Here is a 27,725-nt window from a genome sequence, read left to right on the forward strand (position 1 = left end):
CCAGGGTCCTCAAGCCAAGGTGGGGCTTTGAAGACCCTGCTCTTCTGGACTCCCACGGAGCCTTCCGGACCCATCGTACAGGGTGGCTGGTCGAAGGCACCTCACTAGAGAGCTTACTGGAGGCAGCAATCTCCACAAGAACAGACGACACATCAAGGAAAAACACCAAGTTAAATATGGCCCATAAAGTCAACAGCACTCTGAATGTTCCGTATTCTTGGTGGGAAAGAATGCTTTACACAAACACCCAGGGAGAGCAAAGGAAGCAGCCTGTTCTACGGGCTTATTTGGGGGTATTCCAGCGGCTCTCAGCCAGGAAGCCAGAGGCCGGAAGCCACTGCCCTCCATTCATTGGCTGGAAGCTCAAGGTTAGAAGCTGAAGCAGGAAGCACACAGGCTCCTTAGTCTGGATCAGCTGCAAGTCCATGCACTCCCTACTGCACATGTTCTCACCTCCGTCAGGGTCTCTGAGAGCGCGGCCTGGACACTGCCCTTGACGTCCTATAGACAATCCCTCCAAAACATGTCGTGAAGCCACTTCTCTCTGGCTCACTTCTACCACCCCAATCCAAACAACTGCCACCTCCCACCTGGATTATTGTAGTATCTCTGCCTCACCTCCTGGTTTCTACTCTTGCCCCCTCCTTGCAATCCATTTCCCCCAAAGCAGCCAGAGTGATTCTGGTAAAACATAACTCAGACACTTCCCATCAAACTTAGACTCGGGTTCAAACCTGCACTCTAGCTGACTGACACCGAGCAGCCCCTCTCGGCTTCTGTCTGAGTCTTCCTTCTTTAGTCCCCTTCCTCCCAGCACACTAGGATCCTTCTGTTTCTCAAACACAAACTCATCCTCACTTCACGGCCCTTGCATTGAGGCCCTTGCCCTCTGCCTGCCATGCTCGTCCCCTGACTCTTACATCAGTGGTCCCCAACCTTTTTTGGGCCACGGACCGGTTTAATGTCAGAAAATATTTTCATGGACCGGCCTTTAGGGTGGGACGGATAAATATATCACATGACCGAGACAAGCGTCAAGAGTGAGTCTTAGACGGATGTAACAGAAGGAATCTGGTCATTTTTTAAAAATAAAACATCGTTCAGACTTAAATATAAATAAAACGGAAATAATGTAAGTTATTTATTCTTTCTCTGCGGACCGGTACCAAATGGCCCACAGACCGGTACCGGTCCGCGGCCCGGGGGTTGGGGACCACTGTGTTACATGACTGGTTTCTTGTCATTCGACCTCAGCTTAAACAATCACCTCCCTCAGCCCTACCTCCATTCACTTAGCCAGGGCGCCCTGTGTGCATCCTTTTCTAAGTGTTAGTTACCATTCTCTCCTGTTTACATGTGTATTTATTATCTGCCTCATCCACACACCCTTCCTGGAACACAAGCTCCAAGGGATCATTGTTTCCTGTTACTTTTTCTCCACTCTAAACCCAGTGCTGGATCAGCGCCCAAAACAGCACAAGGCACAGAAGTCAGAATCCAATAAAGATTTAATAAAATTAGACAAATGCAAGCCACGGACGAAAGAAACCCTACAGACTTCCAAAGGGCAAGTAGCCCCGACCTGTGGCTAACAGCCTGGGCTCCAGAGTCAGACACAGATCACTAATGCTTGTGCTCAGGAGCTGCAAGAGTTAGGGCAAGTGTTCCCCACTTCTCTGGGCCTTAATTTTCTCAGGTAAAATGGGGGTAACAGTACCTGCCTTGTGGGAGTGCTGGGAGAACTGAAAGTGATACATCATGTAGCACGCCTAGCATCGGGCTCAGCAGAGAAGAAATGTTCACTGTCATCACCAACGAAACCGAAGTCAGCAAGGAGCGCGCATCATTGCCGAAGTCAGACACTGAGGGAGCAGCAGGGCCAGGTCAGAAACTCCCGCCTTCAGTCTCTGTCCACAGACCAGCTGTTCCATAGACATAATTACAAAAGTACCGGCTATCCTGCCACAGGCTTATATATTCTGCCTCGTTCCAGAAAGGATATAAAGTACCTGACAAAAGGTGAATGTGGTTCATGTCTTTGTTTTTTAAGTTAAAAAAAAAAATTGGGGAGGAAGATGGAAAAATAAGGTGAAGAAAAGGGACAAGGGTTACAAAAAATTGAAGCCACAAGTCTCATACTATTTGTTACCAGCGAACTTCGAATTTGGAGCTGAGACTCCCAGAAACCAATACAAAACAGAGGAAAATACCTATGGACATTCCTTTGGAAAACTTGGTTACTGAGATGTCACAGCGGCATAGGAAGAGGTGGCACTAGCCAGCTGAGACTTGCCCTGGTTTTTCATACTCTTGTCAGCTAAAATCTGCTTACTCCTGATCTCATACAATCTGAAGTCAAACTGGGTTCAAATCCCAGCTCCACTACTGACAGCATGACTTGGTCAATTTACTTAACATCTTGAGACCTCGGGTTCTTCCTTTATAAAATGGAGGTTAAAAAAAAGAAAAAGAAAAAAAAAAACAGTACTTAGCCTGACCAGGCAGTGGCGCAGAGAATAGATTGTTGGCCTGGGACACTGAGGACCCAGGTTCAAAACCCCGAGGTTGCCAGCTTGAGCACAGGCTCATCAGCTTGAGCATGGGGTCACCAGCTTGAGTGTGGGATCATAGATATGACCCCAAGGTCACTGGCTTAAGCAAGGGGTCACTTGGTCTGCTGTAGCCCCCCAGTCAAGGCACATATGAGAAAGCAATCACTGAACAACTATGGTGCCGCAACGAAGAATTGATGCTTCTCATCTCTCTCCCTTTCTGTCTGTCTGTCTGTCTCTCTACCTAAAAAATAAGTAAATAGTACTTAAAAGGATAAAAAAAAATGGGGTACATACATACAAGAGAATATTATCCATACTGAAAAAGGAAGGAAATTCTGACACATGCTACAAGATAATGAACCTCGGGGACAGTATTCTAAGTGAGATAAGCCAGTCACTGAAGGACCAACACTGCAGGAGTCCACTTATGTGACATCCCTAGAATGGTCACATTCACAGAGAGAAATAGAACAGTAGTTGTCAGGGGCTGGCGAGAATAGAGAATGATAAGTCAATGCGTAAATGGGTACAAAGTTACTGTTTCACTTTTTATTTTTACTTTGTTTTAATTTTAGAGAAATAGAGAAAGGAAGAGCAAGAGAGAAACATTGATTTGTTGTTCTACTTATTTATATACTCATTGGTTAATTCTTTATGTGCCCTCATTGGGGATCAAACTCTCAACCTTGATGTACCAGGACAACAGTCTAACTAACTAACCTACCCAGTGAGGGCCAGAGTTTCAGTTTTGCAAGAGTAAAAGAAGATTGGTTGCACAGTATGTGACAGCACTTACCGTAATACTACTGAGCTGTACACTTAAAAAGGTTAAGATGGTAAATATCATATGTATTTCACCAATATTAAAAATAAAATATTTCAAAACAGTATATAGACTCACAGGTAGCTGTAGTAGTGACTCTTTAGGTCAAGTGCTTAGCAACATGCCTGGCACTGGGAAGCAGTCAATTTACCTCAGTCTCCATATCAACGAGGAATAGTGTTCACAACAGTACTACCAAACCTAACCTCTTAGTGGCCCTGTCCATCAGCACCACAGCAGGAAAACATCCCAAGGCTTCAGCTTCAACGCAGCCTCCTCCCACATATGGGCGGGGCCTCCAATGCCCACCCAGCCACAAGTCATAGAGGAGAAAGACACGTGGCATACAGAAACCTGGGAGATCTGGTCAAGTCCTGCATCCCAGGGCCTCAGACAGCTCAGAAGGCCGCTTCCCCTCTCTCTGGCGCTGACCAGAGCAAACAGGTCTCAGAGCACTTTCCCTGCTCTGTTAAAGTGCCACCAATGCCACTGGCATCAAAGCACTTCCCTTAAAAATATCTTCATTATCTTCCCTGTGTTGGAGCAAGAGACCCCCCAAGTTGATAAGAAACTGAACTGACCACAGAGTAACTTATGGTGGGCTATAAGCACTTGGTGGACTATAAGGGGGTGGTGACCTCTTGGTCTCTCTCAAAGTCTGCCACTGCATCAAAGAAGGCTAAAGAAGTGTGTGTGTGTAAAATATATTCAGAATCAGAGCTCACCTTTGAATGAGAGGAAATAATACTTCAGAATTCTTGCAACTTCAAGAATAGTGGTAAGAGCTTAGATGAAAAGCCCTGCTCAAATTCTTTCAAAGCCCGTTCACAATTTCCACTGCCATGGATAAAACTGAAATAAAGGGCTCCATAATTTGGGTCTGCCTTTTGGACAAGCTAATCATCCCCTTTCAGAGAAGAAAAAGAGATAGGTAGTAAAGCAGATCAGTAGGTAGCAACTCACAGTCAAACAACATTCACATGACCAAATACAGAAAAAGATAAGTAGAAACAAGAAGGAGGAAAAAGCAAACACTTTTAAAAATTCAGGCATCTAAACTCTTGTAACATGATTGAAAGAGGTCTGAACTGGGAGAATATGTTTCCGGTTCCCAATTTCTCACCAATTAGATCAGTCAATGTGGGCAACCCTGGCATCTCAGAGTTCCAATTTCCTTATCTACAAAATGGGCATGCTCTCTGCCATTGCCTGAAGGAACAGCTTCAGTGCAGTGGAAAGAGGAATGAACAGAGTGAATCTGGGTTCTACTCCCACCTAATTAGCCATGTACCTGCAAGGCAAGTTAGCTGGCTCGGGGCCTCCACTGGCCACTATCCTGCTATAAAATAAGACAGATCAACTAAATAATCTCTAACTGTCCATCCACCTCTGATAGTCCATCAAAGACACCAATGTCCTGCATATCAGGTTGTCTTCCAGACTTGGCTGCTGTGCAAATGCTATATAGCAACATTATACATACTCTTAAATCCAACCATAGCTCTGTTTTTCAAGCTAAAACTATCCCTGCCCAAGCATCCCCAAACATCCCTTCTGGCTTGTTGCTTTAGCCCTAGCAATCGGCAGACAACACTCCCGAACTCTCTTTCTACCCAATTCAAGCTAGGCCTCAGGTGGGAAAAAAATCTCTCACTCGTTTTTCTATACACAAATAGAATTTTTTCCTCAGGCAGAGCCCGTCTCCAAATCCCACTGTGAGGAGTATTCCCCTGGGAAAGCAGCTGTCTACACCCCAAATTAAAGCACCAGTGTTCCCAGCAACAAGTCCCATCAGCAGGCAAGCGAACCAGCTGTCAGGGCTGTAAGCCCAGGGTCTGGGAGCGGCAATGCCATTCGCTCTGGCAATAATGATGTACTCACACGATGGCAGGCCCAGGCAGCTGGCCCCCGCTGGCTCTCACTCCTTCTCACACACCCCGAGTCCCGCTGCACAGAGGTGATCCTGAGGCCAGAGGGGAACAGCTCTGAGGCATTCTCTCCTCAGCTTCCAGAGCGAGGGGCAAAGGAACGGAGGGGAGGGCTGGGGGTGGAGGGGGGGGAGGGGCACGACTTTGTTTCTGGAAACAAGAATTCAAATTCTGCTTCTCCTAAACCCTGAGTCACCTCCTTCTCTTCCAATAGATCAGTGTGGTGGGTAAACATTTCCAAATATGGAGAAGCAGGCTGGAGGATGTCAGAAAAATCACCCTTCTCTCCTCTGGCACTTGAAGAGCATGCCCCATTTAAGAAAGAATTCCTTACTCGGAATCAATTATTAACCCCAAAAGAAGTGGAGTTTTCCCCCACCCACACAAGGAAGGGTCTGGCTGGAAAGTTTCTAAATTCACCTTAGGAATGGGGTCATCTAGACTGCGACTACATTTATGAAGTCAATCTATTAGTCCAGTGTAAGGGGAGGTATTGGGGGGGGGGGATTCACCTGAAGAGGTCACGAAGAATCCAGTCTGCAGTTCTTTTAATGACAGGTGAATCTTAAAATAACGCCCACTCTTGGACCCCAATCCTTGACTCCCTTGGGTGGAGGGTCCTCCTGGGAACTTAGTTCTGCATGAGTTCTTCATGGACAGACCCCAGGCAGGAAGACCCAGAATGAAATCAGACTTTCAGGAGACCCCTGGGAAGGGGGCAGGGGACAGAATAAGAGGGTGGAATGCCCAATTTAATTTATAAGATGAATTACCATCTGAACTTCCTAAGTAGTGTTCAATGACTAAATTGGCCCAGTGAAGTCAGTCAAGAATGAATGTGGTCTAAAATAACTCCAGACTCATTTAGAGGAGGAGAGAGATGAGATGCTGAGGGAAATGGTGGCATGAATATAGAGGCATCTGCTCAGGGAAGGGAATCCATATCCTGGTTTCCCACTGTTTCTACTTCTTGGCGTGATCTTGTCTACTATCGGCTGTAAAGGCTTTTGTTGGCCAGAGGAGCCATTTTTCAGAATTATCTCCCACCCCCTGGCTTTTGGGCCTGCACCTGAGTCTGCTTGTTCTCATCCCCAGAGAATCTTCTAGCAATAAACACACTGGTCAGGGAGCAAAGGGGCCTAAGTCCTAAGCCCAGATCAATCACTCCTTAATTAAAACCTGGGACAAATCCATTCTCCTCTTGTAGCTTACATTTTTCTCATCTACAAATTGGGTGGCTATCCCGAAACTGTCCAACTATGTGCTCTAAAAGCAGCCTCCACTTGGTCTAGACAAAGAGGCATGACCCATTTACTTTGATTGCTTGGTTTTGCAAGCATATCACAAGTACTTGAAAAACTGCAAACACTTTTTATCTATTGCATGTTTAATAAATGAACGCAGATAGAAGTGACTATTAAATGAGATAAGGAAATGGGATCAGAGAGCCTTCCACCACAAGTCAGAACCAGAACCCCGTACAGCATTCTCACCACAGCAGCACTCCCAGGAGGTCCCAGAGGCAGGCCGGGGAAGGCAAAGAGATCACCTTCATTTGTGACTCAAAAGACTAGACTGGGCAATCAGACCTAGTGGTTCTGTAGAAAGATTGTCATCCTGTCAGGAGCACAAAGTCCCTTCCAATATAGCAACAGAGACATCTGAGCAGATGAAAGAGCTATTGCATGTAAACTGCTTCCCATGATGGCCTGGGAATTCTGAAAACTAAGGATGAAGGAGGGAGCTGCAGGGATAGCTATAAAAACCAGACTGGTAGAGTCCGTAACCACCCTCCATTTAACAAGAAGCATTTGGGGATCAGTTTCCACATCCAGAAAGGGGCTCCTCATTCCTCAATGTATGTGTACCTGTCTTCCTCTTGACCACTGACAACCATAAAGGCCATTGAGCTGAAGTCCCCTCCCCCATTAATAAATCCCTCTACAGTATCTCTGAGGCCCCGTGGGGTGAACACCATCTCCTGAAGTTGCAAATTCCTTCTTCCCGACAGAAAATTCTTCCTTACATGGAAACAAAATGTGGCTCCCTACAAAGCTATCCGAGAGCTCATCTCTCAGTTACTCGGGCTCTTTCCTGACTACATCACACTGCTAGCTTGGAACGCATTTGTTGCCAACTTGAAATCCATCCTTTTTGGGTTTTTCAACAAGTGCTACTTCTATGCGGCCTGTTCCCCGTGTACACTGCCGGCCCTCTGGATTCACAGGGTGTACCCTCTCAAGTCCCCGTCACTGAGAAACGGGAGCAGCCATGCCTCCAGACCCGTTCCTCACCCACCTCTACCTCGTCGCCACACCAGATCCCACGTCCTTCGTGCACAAAGCTCAGGGACGTACATCCCAGTCCCAGCTCCCCATGGGGCTCTCGGTCCTGCCAGCCCGCAAGCTGGCTCCAAAATCCAAGGCTGTTCCAAAGAACACGAAGAGAGAGCGCTGTAGAAAAGCGTGCCTGCCAGCACAAGGCTCTCAGCGGCCTGCAGGCCGGACAGCAGGACCGACCTGCGGGGAGAACATATCCTTTCGGCCACAGTTCTGGTGGCACTATGTGCACCTAAGGCACAAGTAGCAAGCAGTGATGCCCTGCACGAGAAGCATGCTTTACCGGTGAGTAAATGCTTTCCCAAGTAGTCTCACTGCAGCCCTCTGGCAAGTACCCCTAGAGGGAGTCTATACCTAATTTAGTCACAGGAAGGCTGCGGCTCAGAGAGGTTCAGCATACTCCCAAGGTCACAGCAAGAGTCAGTAGTAAAAAGAACAATGGGTTAGGAGTGAGACAGCTCGAGCTTCCAGGTGCACTTCTGCTAGCTGTGTGACCTCTAAACAACTGTTTAACTTTTCCAAACCTAGCTATCTACACTTGAAAATTAAAGATTAAAATAGACCTATCTACCTCTCAGAGCAGTTAGGAGGATCAAATAAGATAATGCGAGTGAAAGCCCTCAGGAACATGGGGAAGGCCCTACAAATGTGTTAGGGATCACTGTGTGATTACTTGTAAATGACTGTGCATTCCATTACAAATTCAAGCAGCCGTGAGGTCATTCGCAAGACAAAGACACATGAAGGCTCTGGGAATTAAACGGTAGTAATCTGATCTACAGGGTTATGTCTATATACTCCTCACTCATGCAACTGAAGGTCAGCAGTGACTGTCAGATTTTCAACTGCCCAGTCACATATGTCTATAGGAATGCTGAAGACAAACTCTCCCTTCTCAGCTACAAGCAAATGCCAGGCCAAAAGGAGGTAACAGAGATGGACATTTGGAAGACCCCCAAGATTCTCACTTCCCAAAACGTAACCTGAAAGGTATTCTCGGAGACGTTGTTAGAAACGCAGGCTCCAGTCTCTCTGCAACATGCCCGCGGGGAAATAAGCATACAGCAAGGAGCTATTTACCAGAGAACACCAAGAAAGCTCCCAAGCATGAACTCTCAAGGGCACAGTATATTCCAAGTGGCTGGTACCAAAAAGAGAGAAATTCCAACCCGTTAAAAACCTCCCAGTTACTGCTTAAGATCTGGGACAAAATCTTAAGGCAACAGCAGGCCCACTGACATACCAGAGCCCCTGCTGCAGGTCACTGGGAGCCAGAGGGCCCCCAGAAGCTCTGAGAGGGCAGGGACTGGTCTGGCTTCCTCAGCCCTCTCCCAGCACGCGAGGCATCAGGGTCCTCTTCAATCTCTGCAAAGATCCAAGTCATCGGTGTCATTATGGAGGGCTCAGATTTCCCCCAGAAATCCACTCCTAAGGCAGAAGAACACACAGCTCAAGGACGATTGTTTTCTGTTTTGCATTTTATCATCTGTTTCCTGGTGCTTACAGTGGAGAAAATCACTTAATTAAGTTGTGACACAGATGTGTGAACACGAGTAGCGAGGCAGACAGCAGGGTGGGGAAGGTAAACTGAGGCTGAATTCCGGAACTGGTGCGAGCCAAGATGATCTGAGTCTATTTCTAGAAGTAGAGTGTTTCACTGAGAAGCGAAGTTCTAATCACATCATTGGTCAGTTTGAAAAATAGTTTCTTTGGCTCCTCACTGCCAAATAATAATAATAACTATAATATAATGAGTGTTTTATTTCACTCTGTGCTGGGCATTGTACTAAGCAGGCTACATACATTACGCCATTTAATCCCATCAACCACCCAATGACCTGGCCAGTTTCCTTCCTACATTACAGATAAGGAAAGGAAGACACAAGGAAAAAGTGAACTGTGCCAGACCCAGAGACAGGGAGTGGAAAGGTCAGGGTTAACTAACTCTCACAGCAAATCACCCATTGCAATTCTCTCCAATTCTAGCCTTTCCCACTGCCCAGCCTCTGCTTGTTCCATCTCTTTGTGTGAAACCATCCTCATGTAACTATCACAAATGTAATCATATATAACAAACATAACAATCCCTACAAATCCTTGACAAAACGTCCTTCTTTGTTCTGCCTCCTCACCAGTCCCTTGACGTCAGGAGCCTTGCCTGTGCTTTCTGCCCTGTGTACACAGCTAACACTCGATAGTCACTGGTATTCAGTGAGACAATGTGTTCGAAGGCTGGGCCAGGGAATTAATCTCAGTGAGGTTCCCAAGGTCCAAAGGGACACAAGAAGTTGAAAGACACTGGGCAAGTATTGTGTCCATGGGGCAGCCTGAAGCTGCTGACGGAAGCTTCTCGGAGGCTGCCTGACCTTTGAACCTGAAGGCAGGTGCTCCGGAGGCTGCAGAGTGAGGTGCACAGAAAGCACATCTTCTAGAAAAGAGGAAAAAGTTCTGAGACTCTTCACAACTGTGACTTTTGCTGAGCCATTTTTTCTCTTAGACTTAGTAAAAAGATGAACGAGGCTAGCACAGTGGGTTTTGAACTTTTCTTTCCCTAACAGAGCTCTTCCTCACAATGAAATGCTCTGCAAATGCTCAGGCTGGGCTTCAGAACTCCCCTTCCCTCCCATTCTCACCACTGTCACCTCCCACACCCACCAGCCGCCCCAACCCCAAGGCCAGCTTGGAGTCGCCCGGGCTCAGGGGAGCACAGCTTGGAAACTACCAGCCTTCTGAGTCCTTCATAGGACCTTCTAGCTCTGATTCCTCTAACCTCCAAGGTTGGAAACATACCTCCTCAATAAGCAGGCTTGCATTTCTACCAGTGAGACAGGTAAACATATAGTGTAATGGGGAAGGAAGAATTCTCAAACTAAAATATTTGGGTTTTTCTTTATTTAAGACTTGCGTTCTCACAAGCAAGTTATTTAGATCTTGCTAAGCCTCAGTTTCTCTCATCTATAAAATAGGAAACAATATTGTTATCAACCAAATTAGGTTTTGGGTTTTTTTGGGTTTTGTTTTTTGGGGTTTTTTTACAGAGCAAAGCAAGAGTCAGAGAGAAGAATAGATAGGGACAGACAGACAGGAATGCAGAGAGATGAGAAGCATCAATCATCAGTTTTTCGTGTGGCACTTAGTTGTTCATTGATTTCTTTCTCATATGTGCCTTGACCATGGGGCTACAGCAGACCGAGTAACCCCTTGCTCAAGTCAGCGACCTTGGGTCCTAGCTGGTGAGCTTTGCTCAAACCAGATGAGCCCGTGCTCAAGCTGGCGACCTCGGGGTCTCGAACCTGGGTCCTCTGCATCCCAGTCCAACACTCTATCCACTGCACCACTGCCTGGTCAGGCTCAAATTAGGTTTTTATGAGAATTAACTAATTTAATATGTACACACACAAGCTGTTTAGCAGAATGCTACAGTAAATACTGTGTTACGATCGCCTCTTCTATGAATTTCTCCAAGCCCAGAGATGGCATAGTATGCAGCACTGTGTTCAGAGCAAAGAAGATGCTCAACGGGTGACAGGGGCCCCTTCCCTTCCTGCCTGCTCTCATGGACATTTTCAATCTGAACAAACCCTGACAGCTACAAAGTGCCACAGGCAGAAACACATTTTTGGATCACAAATTCCCTATAGCTCATCTTTCAAAAATCTTACAGCTTGTCTCTGAAATTCATGGCCATCTTAGGCTTCCAAGGATGTCAACCAACACAGTCAGGGGTGGAGTGAGATTGAGAAAACAGCTGGTCCAGATGATTGGCACGGGAGGGAATCTGAGATGCAGTGTCCTAACCCCCAGCCTCCACATCGACAAGCCCAGCAGAGTGGCCTGAGAAATCCCATCTGTCTCCAAGTCTCGATCTCCTTATCCAGGAAATAGGGGAAGAACCCCATCGTTCACCTTCCCATGACGCTGGGCAGGACCAAGAAGCTGATGGGTGTGAAAACTCTTGAAAACTTCACAGCTACATACATATATAAAATATTATCATTTTTATTCTAACCTCAAGTAAAAATGGTCAACTATTGCAAAAAAATAACTTTGAAAGTGTCTAGAACTTGGGGACCACCGTCATGTCTGGAACCACTCTGCTCCAGCTGCAACATGCCCAGCTCTGACCTGACCTTTGCCCCGGTTCCCTGCACATCCTGAAGGCACTGACAGGCTAGCCCCATCTCTGCCCAGCGTTACCCATGGCCTCCTCACCAGTGCCCTGAAATGCACAAGAAATAGTATCCAACTGCCCTCAGGCCAGCACTCAGGGGCTCTAGGAGGGGCCCCAACCCACCTTTCCAGCCACATCTCCCACTATATTGCTACGTGAGTCCCTGGCTCCAGGTAAGAGTATAGCCCAATTCCTCACAACTCCAAGATTAGACCATGCTGCCCCCACCCAGTGCCTCCCCATCTGACCGCAAAATCTCCTTCCTGCGCAGCAGGAATCGGGCCCCTGGGAAGGCTCTGTGACTGGTGTGCGGCCAGCAGTGTCTTCAGTGCCCATCCTTTTACTAAAGATGGTCCCAACAATTACTGGTCCATACAAATGAACATCAGGATAAAAAGAATTACTTCTATAATTCTTCATAGTCAACGAAGTGCTCAATGCCCTACTTTTTTGAATGCTTAATATCACATATGACCATGACTCCCATTCTACAGATAAAAAGCCTGGGGGTGCATGATATAGTGAGAAGCTGAGCCAGTAGCCAAGTGCAGGCCTTTGGCTACAAAGCCTGTGCTCACTACACTCTCCCTGGGCAGCAGAAGGCCATGACAACACTGCCACAGAAAGAGCCCAAGGAGGGCCCGCTCACTGCATGCCCCGGGGCAAACCCCTGTCCTCCTCTGAGACATGCAGTGAGGGCTCTGGGTCATCCTGCATACCAACACACTTCTTTCTCTTTCCTCCTGGAAGACTTCAGACATGAAACCTTAGAGAGGATCTAACATGTGTGTTTGGCCAGCTCCACTCTGGGCTTTCCTTCCCAACCTTCAAAGCCCATTCCATAAGGAAGAGGGACTGACTCAAATGTCAAAAAGCCACCACAACTCTCCAGGATGGCACCGAGGTCGCTGTGTGATAGCACTGCCATGCAGATCAGCAAGCCGCTCCCTAAAACAACTGCAGACGTGGTCACAGCGCATGAACCTTGTCAGCAAAATGCTGGTTTGATTAGCAATTTTTAATAAGCTCAAGATGCAAGGGCATTAATGCGGATGGCATAGTATGCACCAGACATGCCTACTGGCCTGTGGGTCCCACAAAGGAGGGCAATGAAAGAAACCCTCTTCTTCGCTTCTCTCTTTATAGTGTATGCACCTAGAGCTGCTGTCAGACCACAGCACTCCCGTTTGGGTGTGGAGACCTCACCTGCACAGCAGGCTGCCATGCCCTCTCCTGGCATTCTCCTGAGTCTAAACGTTGACTGGTAGGTTATCCAGGACCATAGGATCTCAGATCTGGCAAAACTCAAGTACTCACTAGTTCAATTCCTGTAAACAACTTGTCTAGGGCATTCATTCATTCGGAAAGCATCCCGATGCCCACTGGTGCATGAGAAGAAGCTAGGCTAGGTTTCTGCTGTCAAGGACCGTCCAATAATAACTTAAGGGGCTTCCCAGTGACAACAGTGAGTCCAAGTACTTTATCCCATATCTCAAGTTTTTGAATAACACAGACTCAATCTTCTATTCCCACTATAAACTCCCTCCCACTATCACTCTGCATACATTGCTTATTCAGACAAACTCTTAACCCCATTTTTCTCTTACCTGATTTATTTCCCCTCCAAACCCCACAACTCAATATAGACAGCTTATACATCCTTTAAGGCAGTTATTTCTGCAGTGTCTCATGTATTATGGGACATCTAGCATCTCTAGCCCTGAACATTTCGTGGCAATGGTGGCCTGGCCTCCAGCGCTAAAACAACAAAAACACCCCATCACATTTGCAAATACTCCTTAAAGAGATATTACTGCCTCCAACAGAGAATCAACTGACCACCGTCACTCAACATGGAAGACCCCTTGTTTCTCCGAGTTTGTTTCATGACCTTCCCTGTACTATTCTCACTATGAATTTGACTTATTTCCTCTCCAGTGAGAGGTCCCAGAGGAAGGACCCATGACTGACCTCTGCCCAAAGTGCCAAATCCAGCCCACTGTCAGGTTCACAGTATTTAATAAATGTTTGTGAACAAATTATTTAAACAGGTCAACTGTCAAGGGCATGACTCCCCGGAGGAAATTAAACTGAACTAAAAAAAATGACAATTCAACCACTGTTGTCAAAACAAACAAACAAAACAAAAAGAAATTCAGAAACTGAACTTGGACAAATGGCCTGCTTTTTCAGAATATTGAGTATACTAACGTTATATATTTTATGTAAATAAAAAATATTAAGTGGAATATTATACCAAATTATATTACAGTGTTATAATTAATTGTACATATTAAGTACTTTGAAATAATAACCTCTGGACATTTATAAATGAATGTGTTGGTGGCAGACATATTCTCTTGACTGGCTCAATCAAAGCTCCTTCCCTGCCCCCCAACACACCTTCCTGCATTGTAGAAATAGACTGCTAAGAACTATATTTCCCATACTCCCCTGAAGCTAGTAAATTAGGTTCAAGCAATACAATGTACTTGTGTGAGATTTAGAAGGTCAACATGGAGCTAAATCACCCCGTTGCTATTTCTATTGGCAAGCAACAATTTGGAATCCTGAGTCAAAATGCTGCTCCATTGGGAAATCCAATATCCCGCCACCAACTCTGAGGATGTAGAGAAAAGTTTCGGAGGTCTCAGCAGCGGCTTCCTAACGCCATCGTCTTTTTTACCTGTGGATCATGGCTATAGAATCAATTCTTCAACTCAATAGCTCCAGATGTAGCCTTCTGGCTTCCACTGCTCCATCCTTTGCACCAATTTATTAGCATCTCTTCCCCTGAATTAACCCCTTTTCACTGAAATTGTGTGAAATGTTTTTCCTGCACTTAAACCTGACAGATACAAAAGGGAAAATAAAAACCAATAGATCAATGAACTAATCATCCATTTTTCTATTGCATGATCTCCTCAATAAGACGTATGTCTGTCTATACCTAGGACCCTCCCTTGCCTCTGTGACAGGAAATATCTCACTCACTTTACTATAATGAGCCAAACAGATCTCAGGGACCTAAGTGACAGGTGTTATAAGCTAATCAGAACTACACACAACAGCTATCGTCAGCGTAAACTGTAATTCATATAACAGAAAGCTGGTTACAGCACAACTACTAACTCTTTCCTGAGAATTCTTGGTTTGACCTCTTTCTTGTCCAGATTTGCCCCTGAATCCGCAGTACCTCACAGGCATGCTGGCTGCACACCCAGCCCATCTGCTCTGTGCAGCCCCACAGAGCCAGTCTCCAGGAATGTCTGCTCCCGTCCTTGTTTCCTTGTTTGTAAAACAGGGTTAGCAATAGTACCTTCTTCGTAGATTTGTTTAAATGATTAGGTGAATCACTGTGAATAAAGCAGTGAGTGACAGCAGTGACTGGCACAGAGCAATGGCGTAATAAGTGTCACCTAGTGTGCAAACCAGGCAGCAATCTTAGGACCCAGGTATACGTCCTATTTTACAAATAAGGAAACTGAGACTTGGAGATGTTATATAACTTGCCCAAGGTCAGACGGCTAAGAAGCAAGGGGTGGAGGCGGGATCCAAACCCAGCTCCGTGGCCTTCCTTCCACAAAGTCCGACGCTCTCTGCTCTTCAGCATCGTGCTTGCTGATATGCACACCTCATGGAAAAATGTATTAAACTGGAGGAGGAAAACAGCCCAGACAGAACGGGGCTGTACCTTGGGAGCTCTCTGGGCATCACAGGATGATAAGGACAATGTCATAAGCCCTGCCCTTCAGCACAGTCAGCTCCTGTGGGTAAAATTAGCTCAGCTCTGCTCCAGTGCCGCCTGGAGCCCCGAGGCAAAACTCACTCTGGGCACAGCATAGCCTCACTTGACCCTCAGTCCCGGGAAGGGTCCCTCATGAACCTCATTAGGGCCTGAGATGACTCATTTTGCTCCTTCCTGTCTCTGGCTGCTAAGGTCACCTCTCTGCTATCCAGAAAGGCAGCTCCAAAGGAGAAGTTGAGATGAAAATGCAAGCAACCACTCTGCACTCCTCTCCACCAGGACGGCTGGTGAGTGAGGATGCGATGCCTGCTGCTATGCCGGCTGTGTACGGGGGAAGCAGGCTCTGCCGAGTTAGATGACCCAGCTCAGCACCAAAGGCAGACAGTAGCCCAGACGGACTATTGAGATTTCCCTCTTCATTTGACTCTGAGGACGACGGTACTACCGACCGGGGAAAGGACCTATTCTGTTCTGTGTCCTGTGGAACACAGCACACTGACAATGACCACCAGGCTCTCCTCCGCATCCTCCCACCCAGCGCCACTGAAGGAACAGCTCAAATGCCATTTCTTCTGGGGCTTTCCCTCCTGCCATTCCTACCTAGCTAGGATTTCCATCACAAATTCCAAAATGCCTCATCTCTACCCCTTATTGACTTTTATTTGTCCAACAGATATCTTTTGCACATCTATTTCGGACCTAAGAATATAGAAATAAAAGGAATGACCATTGCCCTCAAGGAAACGCAACCAACTAACTTCAAGAAATAGATGAAAATGAGGGGGTAGGGTGAGGTGGAAATACTGGGGTCAGGGGTGGATCCTAAGCAGAGGTGATGGCAGAGAAGGGTCTTGGAAGACACATGGGAGTACCCTGGTAAGGTGGGCGGAGGAGCAATGCTTCAACAAGGAAACAGTAAGTATTAAGTCACGTAAGCTACAGAGAATCCCAAATTTGTTCCTGGAGGACAGGACGTGTCTCAGAGATGAGTGAGATGAGGATGGAAAGAGACAAGGGCCAAATTAGTAAATTACCGAGAGTCTTCTGGTTTATGCAAAGGAATGGATTTTATCCTGGATGAGGAAATCCTTCAGGCATTTTAAGATCAGGGATATGGGAAGAACGGATTTGCATTTTTGTAAATTCACTCTCGAAGAAGAAGGGAGCATGGAATGAAGAAGAGTGAGGCTAGAAAATAAAGGCCTGGCAAGAATTCCTGAAACACTATAGGAAGGAGATGCTGAGGGTCTGACCTGAGGCAGGACAGTGAAGGTAGAAGAGTCCGCGTGCATAGGAGTAGTTACCATGGTTGACTCAACAAGATCTGAGGATGATAAGATAGAACGATGAGGGCAGAGAAGCGATCCAGAATGAGCCCCAGTTTCCAGGCTTGGTACAGAGATGAAAACATACATGGATATTATTCGCCTAAGTGACAATGCTGAAAGACAGGCTGAGTCCAAGGTACACAACGAACTCCAACTGGTGTGTCCAAAAGGCACTTACTACATGGATCTGGGGCTCAGGAGACCCCTCCCCTACTCCCAGGAGTCAGGAGTCCAAAAACAACCAAGAGGGCTGAAGACAAACCTCTGTGATACTGGCATTTATGGGAAGTGAGGAGGGATCAGAGCCACCAAGGAGCCCTGAGGACCAGCCAGAGAGACACGAGAAGAATCAAGGAAGCAAGAGTGGCCCCACAGGGACAATATCACAGAGGTTAAGTCGGGGCAGTGCTCAAAATAAATGAATTTCACCCCCAAGACCTGGGTGAGAGCAGCTTCCACCAGATTGAAATGGGTGAAGAAGCCAGAAGGAGGTTAGGAAGTAGACAGGTGTCCAGGCAGAGAGGGAGAGAAGAGGGCCAGGCCGGGGTCAGAGGGGCGGTGAGTGCACTGCTTCCCTGCTTACAGGCCAGCACACCTCCGGAGCAGCGCCGCCCAGCGGGTCTCTAATTCAAGCCCATGGGCCATTTTCCAGCAGCCACATTGTTAAAAAACAAGAAACAGGAGAAATTAACTTTAATAATATCTTTTATTTAACCCAATATATCCAAAATAGTATCATTTCGTAAGTAATGAGCATAAAGCTTATTAATAAGATAGTTTACATTATGTTTTGTACTGAGCCTTTGAAATCAGATGTGTAGATTACACTTACACAGCACATCTCAATTCGAACCGGCTATATTTCACATCCTCAACAGCCACATGAAATTCTGATTTCACTCTGATGGATCAGGGCTCAGCGGGAAGCTGGGTTTTTTTTTTTTTTTAAGTCTGATGAAATGGATGGACAGATAATGAATGGAAGGATGGAGAGATGGATTGTCATTCCACTGAGAAAACTAGTGAACTCTCCATGGCTTCTTTCCCTGTATCAACTATACTTTAAATTTCCAGTCTTGGGTCTTAGTGTGATTGGAGCCTTGGTGTAGTCAGTGATTTTCAACGTCTTTCATCTCACAGCCCACATAAACTAATTACTAAAATTCTGTTGGGCAATCTGACATTTAAAAAAAAAAACAGGTATAATTTTGATCTGTTCACACCAGATGGCTATTGTGTTGGGAAAAGAGATCAGTGCCTCTGACTAAAAAGTCAGGTATTGCATGTTTTAAAACATCTTATAGCACAGCATTGTAACAGGGCGCACATGTTAAAAATCGCTGGTATAGCTTAATAAAAATAGCATAATTTTCATTCATTTTAAACTTCATATTTCTTCAAGAATCAAAATAATGTTGTCAATCTCTCTAATTTTCTTAGAACAAAACAAGCCATCAAACACTAGTCAAAAGACCTATCTCTTACCTGGATCTCAAACAGCCCCCTCACTTCTCTGAACTTTTGCATTCCCCACAATAGAAATGAAACCCCGCCTCTACATAGCTCCTAGACTCATTGTAAAACTCTAAATAGTAAAAACACCAAAGTAGTATACAGAAGGAAGGTATCACCCAAAAGTTTCCCAATGTTATAAATATTGTATATACCATACAAACTTATAACAATATAAAACTTTAATCATGTCTGCATACATACATGCATAAACAAATAAAACTCTGCATGGCTACATTAACATTAGTATTTTAATTACCAACATCACTATTCTCCCTTCACCCTTTAAAAACCATAGACAATGTGGTTGCTCCAATTTTCCCCAGGAAAACAACTAGGTTTTCCCTGAGACAACATACTCGAGGTTTGCAGAATTGGACAGAGCTAGCCTACAAAGTGCAAACTAAAAAGTGCTTGGGCAAGCCATGAGCAAGCCTGAGGGGTGGTCAGACCTGTACTCTCACCAGCCAGATCTTTGAAGAAAAATCGTATCACGGCATGTACTATCTTAAGCGGCAGTGGAAGGCAGGACCAGCAGAGAAAATGTTATGCTATTGTTTAACAAACACTCATAAGGGCATGTGTTATACGCCCAGCAATTTTCTAAGCACATTATAAATATTAATTAATTTAACCTTCCCAACAGCCCCTATGAAATAGGTACCGTTATCATTATTCCCATTTACAGATAAGGAAACTGAGGCACAAACAGACACAGAGCTAGACAGTGGGCAAAGCTGGGCACCGAATCTAGGCAATCTGGCTCAAGTCTGTGCCCTTGGCTGCCACGCGACACTGCCTCTCCACTGGTTTTGTTTGTCTTCCCTGCCTTTGCTGTTGGGGGAGGAGTACCAAAATACAAAAACTACGAAAGGCAGAGAGACCGATGCGCTATCTTCAACACGACTGACACAGTCTCTTCCTAAAGTCAAGTTACAGGAGAAGCCAAATTGTAACTGGCAACCACGTTGTTGATTTACTCCAAGTAAGCCCTGTCAGGACCAGAAATACACAGCATCCAAGTGATCCGCGTATTCTCATTGTCAACATCAGGAGACGGTCTCACGAGAGTGAAAGTCAAGTCAAAGTCTCAGGCTCAACAGGACAGAAGGGCTGAAGTGGACATCTACCCACGTGTGGCCTTGCTGAAGTGAAGGAAGACACCTGAACTTTCACTGAGTCCTGCCAACACCTGGAGCAAGGGCTCTCTTCCCCATTTTGTAGAAAAAGATACTAATGTCTCCCTTTTTTTTGTGACAATCTACACTGCTATGCAAGAAATGCACCATCCCTCATGGTTGTAACTATAATTCATGGGACACAGAGGTGACATGTAGGAGTAGAACACTCAGGCTTTGCAGGCAGACCAATCCAAGTTCACATACTGTTCCTGCCATTGTGTGACACTGTGCAAGTCACATTTTGAGCTCTGCTTTCTTCCTCTATAAGATGAAGACAGAATAAAAACCCCTACCTCATAGGCTTACTAGGAGACTAGTAACAATACCAACAAACTGCCCAACCCTGAAACACAGCAGTTATTATTTACAATAAATGTAAACAAATTCTGTTATTTTACACAGGCATGCTCTAACCCACGTTCTCCCTTTTTCCTACAAAGTTCTTTACCAAACTCTTACTCACCTTACAAAACCCAGCCCAAGCATCACAGAACTCATGAAGCCTTTGCAATCTTTTCCTCCTCTGAGCCTTATGTGCACATCAGTTAATACACTAACAGCCTCAAAAGATAAACAACTACACCCGAGACTAGTACTCACCAGTACACAGAGCTATGGCAACACAGATTGCTAAAATATTTCACTATTTCCTTGCCCATCAGTAAACAGCTTCTCCTCCAAGGCCCCCAGTGTCCTCACACCACCCCAATTTCCCCAAATCCCTCCCTTACGATCCTCCCCACAATCCAACAATAAAAACGTTCCCCTGGCAAAGCTGGTGCCCCTTCAGTACAGGGTATTATAACAATTAAGTATTATTTCCATCTACATGGATAACTCAACCACTAAGCTGAATGCTGATATACCTACTTTTAGACAGGACAGATATTCATTACTGGGCAGGATGCTCCCTGAGCTCCACAGAATGCAGGTGCCTCCGCCCGGGGCGAGCTTACAGCCAATGCCAATTGTTTCACAGTGTCTCTTATGCTTCCCCCATCTCAGCCACGGCCCGGCACATAGGCGTTCAGTAAGTATTCACTGCTCTACTGCCCCACGGGGTACAAATTTGAAGTCAACCCATTTTGACTCCCACCTCCGCCAGCTACTCAGTTCGTGTCCCTGACCTCAGCTGCTGCTCCTCCAGCCTACCCTCACCTCCTTCCAAAGACAGGACCTAGAGGCCAACCCTTTGCTTTACACTTCCAATGGGGTCTGTGTTGGCAAGTCCAATCCTAATTCTCCTGAGACTGGCATGGGGGCGAGGAGGTCCTCATTCTGAACTCATCCTAGGAATATGGAAATGTTTCCTCAAAGCACACAGAAGGCAGTAAATAAATATAAAAAGTTATCCCTTTAAAAGTTAACCAAAGCTGTTTAAAAAAAGAACTCCTTGTATTTTTATAACCTACAGAGATTTTAGAAACAGCTGCACATCAAAATGATTCACTCCCTCTTCCCCCCTCATCCAGTGAAGTAGGAAGAACAGGGTTTACTTTCCTCGATATTAATAATGGGGAGGTGACTTCCACAAGTAACAGAGTTGGTTCACATCATCATAGCTAGGGCTAAATTCCAACCTCAAGAATCACAATCCAACCAGAAAACAACCACTTACCCTGGCTAAACACCTCTTTCCAGACTTAGAGGAACAATGCTTTCTGTTCCTTGAGTTTCCCTGTCTCCAGGTACCAAACAGTCTCTACTTTTCTGCCTGTGGATTCATAGGTCATAGCCCACGAGTCTGGAGTCAAATAACCTGGGAAGGAGAAAGCCTAGAATGAGAGTGTCTAAACAAGAGTTTGTTCCAAGTGGCCTCCCTTCCCAATGCTGTGCATAATAAAGAGTGCAATTTTTCTAACAGAGAGAGAGAGAGAGAGAATCACAATCCAGAGCTATTTGGTGTCCTCAAGTCAGCTCGTGTCATTTATGCACCAGTTTATGGACTAGGATATAAAAGCACACCATGTAACTCTGTCACTCACGATTTCCTAATGCTGCCATCTTCTCCTGAGCGGTATTTTACACCTTCTGAAAGTATGGATTTGTTTGCTTTGTTCTCTGTCTCGCTTCATAGACTGCAAGCAATATGAAGCCATGACGTTACCTGTCTCCTTCACTATTACATCCCGGCACCCAGAACACAGCGCACACACTGCACTGTGAAAAGAAAAGGGGATTTGGACTCAACCAGCAGTGACTTCCTCAACCCTCAGTTACCAGCAGCCTAACCATGGACAAATATATAACTAAACCTCTCCAAGCCTCAACCTCTTCATCCTTAACACCCAAACAATGACACCTACTTCTCAGTGTACTTAGGAGGAGTTAAAAAAATAACATTTGCCACCAGTGCATACAAAATAGTCAATAAATGCTGCTTCTCTCATTTTCCATCAGTCCCCAGCTGTGCTTCCTTCACCAGCCCCCAACCCAGTGGCTCCTTCTCCTGTCGGTCACCCCTCCTCACCTACAGCACTTAGGACTACAAATATGCCTTTCTCCACCTCTGACTGTCAACCCCTTCACACACCCCTTCTGAGACAGATGTCTACAACTGGGACCTTGCAGAGCTCGCAGCTGAAGCCAACCACATTTTCATGTCTGCCAAGCTTTGACCTACTTCCCAGCAAGAGAAAAGCAGGTGATGCTGGTTGTGATTCAGTCTTTTTTTTTTCCAAGTCATCTTAACCATGGGACATAACCCAAAACCATAAACTCACAGAACTCAAAGCTTAATGGTCTACAAAGCCAAGACCATCAAGCCCAATTTTCTTAGTTAATAAATATGGAATCTGTATTATAGAGATTCTCAGTTTCTTAGCCAAAAATGAACTTCCAGATTCCCCAAAGATCAGAAACAATGGCATGGCTCCAATTATATTTTAAGGGCCCTGGCTTTTCTATCACTTTCCCCCATCTCAGAAATAACTGCTATGTCTCAGAGCTTACATTCTTTCTGGTTCCATTCCAGGCAAATGTATTCTCTCCATTATTAAATATTCTGCATCAGTCTATGTGATGGAGAATTTCTGTAATCTCCAGTTCAATGAAGTACAATTTACACACCGAGAAATATTGCAAGTTTTAAATGATAAGAGATGGAAAAAGAAAAGAACAACATGCTAGAAGCAAAGAGATATAGAGTCTAGACCAGGTTCTGCCACTAACTACTTCTATGACTTTGAGTCCTTCTACCTTCCACATCCCCTTTTTCTCATAGTAAAAAATGGAGCTCCTAGACCAGAACCACTCCAAGTTGCAATATACTGTGCTTATGTGTCTCACCATCACCTTCAATACATTATCACCCACTATCCAAAATAATTAGACTGTGAGTCATTTTTTTCTTTTTACAGGGACAGAGAGAGAGTCAGAGAGAGGGATAGATAGGGACAGACAGACAGGAATAGAGAGAGATGAGAAGCATCAATCATCAGTTTTTCATTGCGACACCTTAGTTGTTCATTGATTGCTTTCTCATATGTGTCTTGACCGCAGGCCTTAAGCAGACTAAGTAACCCCTTGCTCGAGCCCGCGCTCAAACTGGTGACCTCAGGGTCTCAAACCTGGGTCCTTCCGCATCCTAGTCTGACGCTCTATCCACTGCGCCACCACCTGGTCAGGCAGACTGTGAGTCATTAAGCTCAGAATTTTTCCATAGTGCAATTGAGTACATATCTTTTAGCATATCATCAGTATTCATCAATGAATTATAATAAAGCTTTTCAATGACAAGGGTCCCACTGTCACACTGATTTTATAAACACTGTTGAGTAAATGGGCCAGACTGGTAAAGTTTTCTAGTAATGCAATGCTGCAAGGTGACAATGGGACAGTCTTTTCATTATATCAAAATTTAGGTTTCTTGTGACTGAATTTCTTCACAGTGGTCTTTTTGTTCTAATAATCCTGCCATCCTTCAAATCCTTGCTTTAAGAACTGGGTGTAGAATCAGCTATAGATCTTATAGAATATTCTGAATAGGAGGACCTCTTTGATTATTTTAGAATAATGCTTATTTTTTCCAACAGTTCCTGAGAAGACAGCTCCAGTGAATGAGAGAGGTGATCCAGTTGGAGGTGATCATGCCAAAAATAATTGGCCAAAGAAGATTATTACCTAAAGTTCCTGGTTGATAAACAGCGTGGTGAGCATAAACTAGAGAGCCTTGCTGACCCCAGAGGACTGAGTTAAAGACAATGATACTCAGTAAATTTCTAGACAGTATCAGGTTTGCAGTAAGTCACACTAGCACTTGCTAAAGCTGCCAAGAAAACTGAAGGTGCCGATTCATAAGTGGCACTTCTACTGCTCCTTTAAAAAAAAATTAATAAGAAATGCCTGGTGATCCAAGCATACTCATTGGAATATATCCTCAAAGAAGATTAAACAGAAAAAAAAAAAGATAACACAGGTTTCCCAGTTTTCTTTCCCAACTAAGCACTTATAAAATAAATTAATGAAAAAGACCTTGGTGCGTTAAAATGTTCATAAGTGTTATTTATAAGAGCAGATCATTGGTAACAATTCATATTCAAAAACATGTAAATGGCTGAATTTTAAAAACAGTACTCCACACAGTGGAATATGAGAGTGGCCACTAAAACATGAGAATTATAAAATAATCTGGAAATGTTTATAAATATTCAATGGAGAAAAAAGAGCAAATAAACCTCTGCCTAGGAAGAATATGTGTAAGAAAATATTGGTGGACGCTATCTTAATAATATGCCTCCTTTTGAATAATGACAACGACAGACCAGCAGAACTCGGGGCCCTTCCTGAGACTGGGAATACGGGAAGCTCTGACGAAGATGCAGTGGCAATCAGAAACTTTTCTAAAAAAATTTTTTTAAAAAAGACAGAGATTGCATGGGAAATCATAGACCAAATTTAAAACCAGTTCAAAATAAAGGAAAAGATTGATTGAACTTCCAAGAAGAAACAGAATAGATTACAAGCAGGCAAGAGAACAATTAAAAAGACTGAAGATATGGATACAGTAGAAAATACTTAATTTTTTTCTCTCAACCAAAAAAACAAAATCCTCAAACTCTACATGTATACACATACACACACACACACACACACACACACACACACACACATATATAGCTGTGCACTAAATACATAGGTGATATAGAGAGAGAAGCAAAATGGTCATTGAACCAAGACAAATAAAACCTTTGATAATTTTGAACACTTAGAGGAGAATTAGAAGGATCTGTTAGATCTTGATGCTTAGGGAAAATTCAGTCCCCTGTAAGTGGCTTAAAGGTGGTGACCTCAGAGGCCTAGAAAAGGAAATGAAACCACAGCACTGTATTGAGCAATATTTACCTAGAAATCAGAATGTAAATGTTGATTGTTTTTCGGCTTTTGAAATCAACCCACAGACTCAGCAGAAGATTCTGTTATGGTTACAGAACGTTATATAAGTACATGTATACATGTATCCAGTGGTGAGATTCAGCTGGTTTGCACCGGTTCCACAGAACCAATAACTAATTTTTTTGTTGAGTTCAGCGAACTGGTTGTTAAAGTGGCACTTGTAATCAGGGTTCCTTCTAAGGTGGGCGGCTGGACAGCGGCCCAATGTGGAAATCACAAATTTACATTCCTCGCTCTTTTTTAATGTTCATCTGCGCAACAACATATTCTAAGCACCTGTAATAATGTTCATTCCGTCCATAGGTGAAAAAATTTTGACAGAACTGTACTTGTAGTATTTATTTATTCATTTCATAAAACTCATTATACCTCTGATAAAATACTACATTTTAATTCCCTCGCGTTTGTTACTTCAGCAAACAAATATACAACATAAAGAGAAAAGGTGCCAAACAACCAGGGGTGACAAGCTGTCATTTGTTTCAGCTTTGTGTAAAACCCAAAATTCCCCCGAGATACGATGAGTGCACTGGTGTTCCTCGATCAAGGAGCAGTATGGAAATATCTTAAATAACAGTTTTATTGGGTTTTTTTCAGGTATTATTTACTATTTTTTATTAATATTTTAAAAACTCATTGTTATAAGCTAGTTTTGTGTACTTCTTTTATTGCTCTTATTTAAGTATTAAAGGCATAAAATAATAAGCTACCTTTCAGTGTAATGTTTTTTTATACTTAAAACAGTTATTAGGGCAGTGAACTGGTCGTTAAATTATTTGACTCCCATCACTGCAAGTATCCATTATATTTGCTGGAGATACAAAAGGTGACACAAAATATAATTGACAAATTGTAAGAGCAAAGACAGGAGAGGACAGGTGGAGAGAAACCCCAACATCCTCCTCTCACACCAAGGTGAGCGAAGCAGTACTATCCAAAGTCTACTGTAACAAAAAAATAGAGATTTGTGCATATCATATTAACTGACAAAGGAAACTAACAGAGAGAGTGAATCTATGAAGTAACTGTCAAAATTCAGAAAGGGGGATGGAAACTACCAAAGTCAACAAGCATATCAAAGAACTAATAACTCAAGAACTAAAGATATAAAAGTATTGTAGAGATAGGATAATTACCACTAGACAAAAACAGAAAACAGTTACAAGGGGGAATGGGACTAGGGTGGGGAGACATGAGACAAGAAATTCTTGGGTTTTCTAATAAATGCATCTTTGTATGATATGATTTTATTTATATTATGAGCATTTATTTTAACAGTCTTTAAAATTTGAAAGGAATTAAGATTCCAAAAGAAAATGAAATAGCTGCAAAAAGTATGACCAAGACATCACAAAAGTCAAATGTAAAGGGGCTTTCTTGGGAAAACCATCACAAAATGTCACTCTTACAGACATCACTAAATGCACAAGGTCCCCTTTTATGTCACTTTGCCCCCTTTTAAAAACTCCCCTCTTCCACTCCCCAATCTCTTTAGCTTTCTCCTAATCTTCCTATAAAACCTTGAACATTCTATACCCCTCAACTCTCTTTGCTAGCTTCCAAATAAAAAGCAATCCCTAACGAAAACTGGAAAATGTAAAGAATCCCTGAGGAAACCCTAAAATCAACAGACAGCTGAGGCTGCACAGTCCTGTGGCCTAGAAGCACACCAAGACAGGAGGCTGGAGCTATAATTAGCAGCTTCTGGGGCAGACAACAAGAACTCCTGTTCCCTGGAAAGGAGGTAATTAAAGGAGGCAGTTTTCAGCCTGAGGTGGTAAGTCTCAAGGAACTGTGGCTCTGGGCAATCCCAGCCTGCACCCAGAATGAGGAAATAGGAACCCGCAGGCCTGACACTCTATTCCTAAACCATGTTTAATTCTCCTCTGGTTTCTAAAGCTAGGGGAATGCCAGCTACCAGCTCGCTCACTTCTTGGTTTTGGTCACCTAAGACTCATTTACTAGGCACCCACTGTGTGCTAGGCATTGTGCTCAGTGCCACAATAAGGGCAGAGGTGAACGGGACTGCAACCCTGCCCTCGTGCTGCTGAGAGGCAAGTCAGGTGCACACAGAACTCCCAGCTCCAGCTCTAGGTAAGAAATGACCCCCATCAGGAAGGAAGAGAAGCAGGAGGCAGTGGCGGGCTGGGAGGCCTCCCCGACACCATCTGGAGGCTTGCCCTGAACAAGTGGAAATAATGGGAACACGTGACAGTGAGGTGGCCTTCTAGAAGGTGGGGACTACACGAGCAGAGGCACAAAGTCAGCAGCAAACCATGGGGCATACGGAGAGTTATCCACTGCGATGGAACAAGAGCAGGTCAGGAAGAGTAATGCTCTGACTCTCCTTTACGGGGTACCTCTCCCACGTGCCAGCACACGCCTGGGAGAGTCTCCCCAATGCCTGCAACTAATCGGCAGGGTAAGAACAGTTCCCCTATTTTACAGATGAAGCATCTGTAGCTCCGGCTGGGGCTGAGGCAGAGGTCGGGGGGTGGGGAACAGTGAGACAACATTCCAAGGTCACAGAGCCATAACGAAACAGTACAAACTCAAAGCCAGGTTTTTTGGGCTCTAAAACCTAAGCCTGTCTGTCCTCCCTGTGCCATCAAAGGAGTAGAAAACGATGGTGTCTCTGCCAACAGTGCTAAGGAAATAGACTGGTGGCCATGGATGCGCAGGTCTCGCAGCTCAGAGCAGCACTCTCATGGACTCCCATTTTTAGGGATTTCCAAAATGTCATCGT

The 27,725-nt window shown here is 44.6% G+C and overlaps 1 protein-coding gene across 9 annotated transcripts in view; it reads right to left on the reverse strand.

Moving 5' to 3' along the window:
- Positions 1-27,725, reverse strand: part of LPP (LIM domain containing preferred translocation partner in lipoma) — a 728,024-nt gene that overhangs the window by 662,899 nt on the left and 37,400 nt on the right. For 4 of the 9 annotated variants that reach the window (XM_066347508.1, XM_066347507.1, XM_066347502.1 and 1 more), the window contains exon 2: positions 8,889-9,010. The exons of 3 other annotated variants lie outside the window; for them this stretch is intronic. The gene's annotated coding sequence lies outside the window, so the exon portion shown is untranslated. Of the gene's footprint in view, positions 1-5,259; positions 5,369-8,888; positions 9,011-27,725 lie in introns of those variants that run through there. 2 more of the 9 variants (XM_066347503.1, XM_066347506.1) reach the window with 2 other exon arrangements.

The sequence above is a fragment of the Saccopteryx leptura genome, chromosome 8 (genome assembly GCF_036850995.1).
Source record: "Saccopteryx leptura isolate mSacLep1 chromosome 8, mSacLep1_pri_phased_curated, whole genome shotgun sequence".
Taxonomy (NCBI): Eukaryota; Metazoa; Chordata; class Mammalia; order Chiroptera; family Emballonuridae; genus Saccopteryx; species Saccopteryx leptura.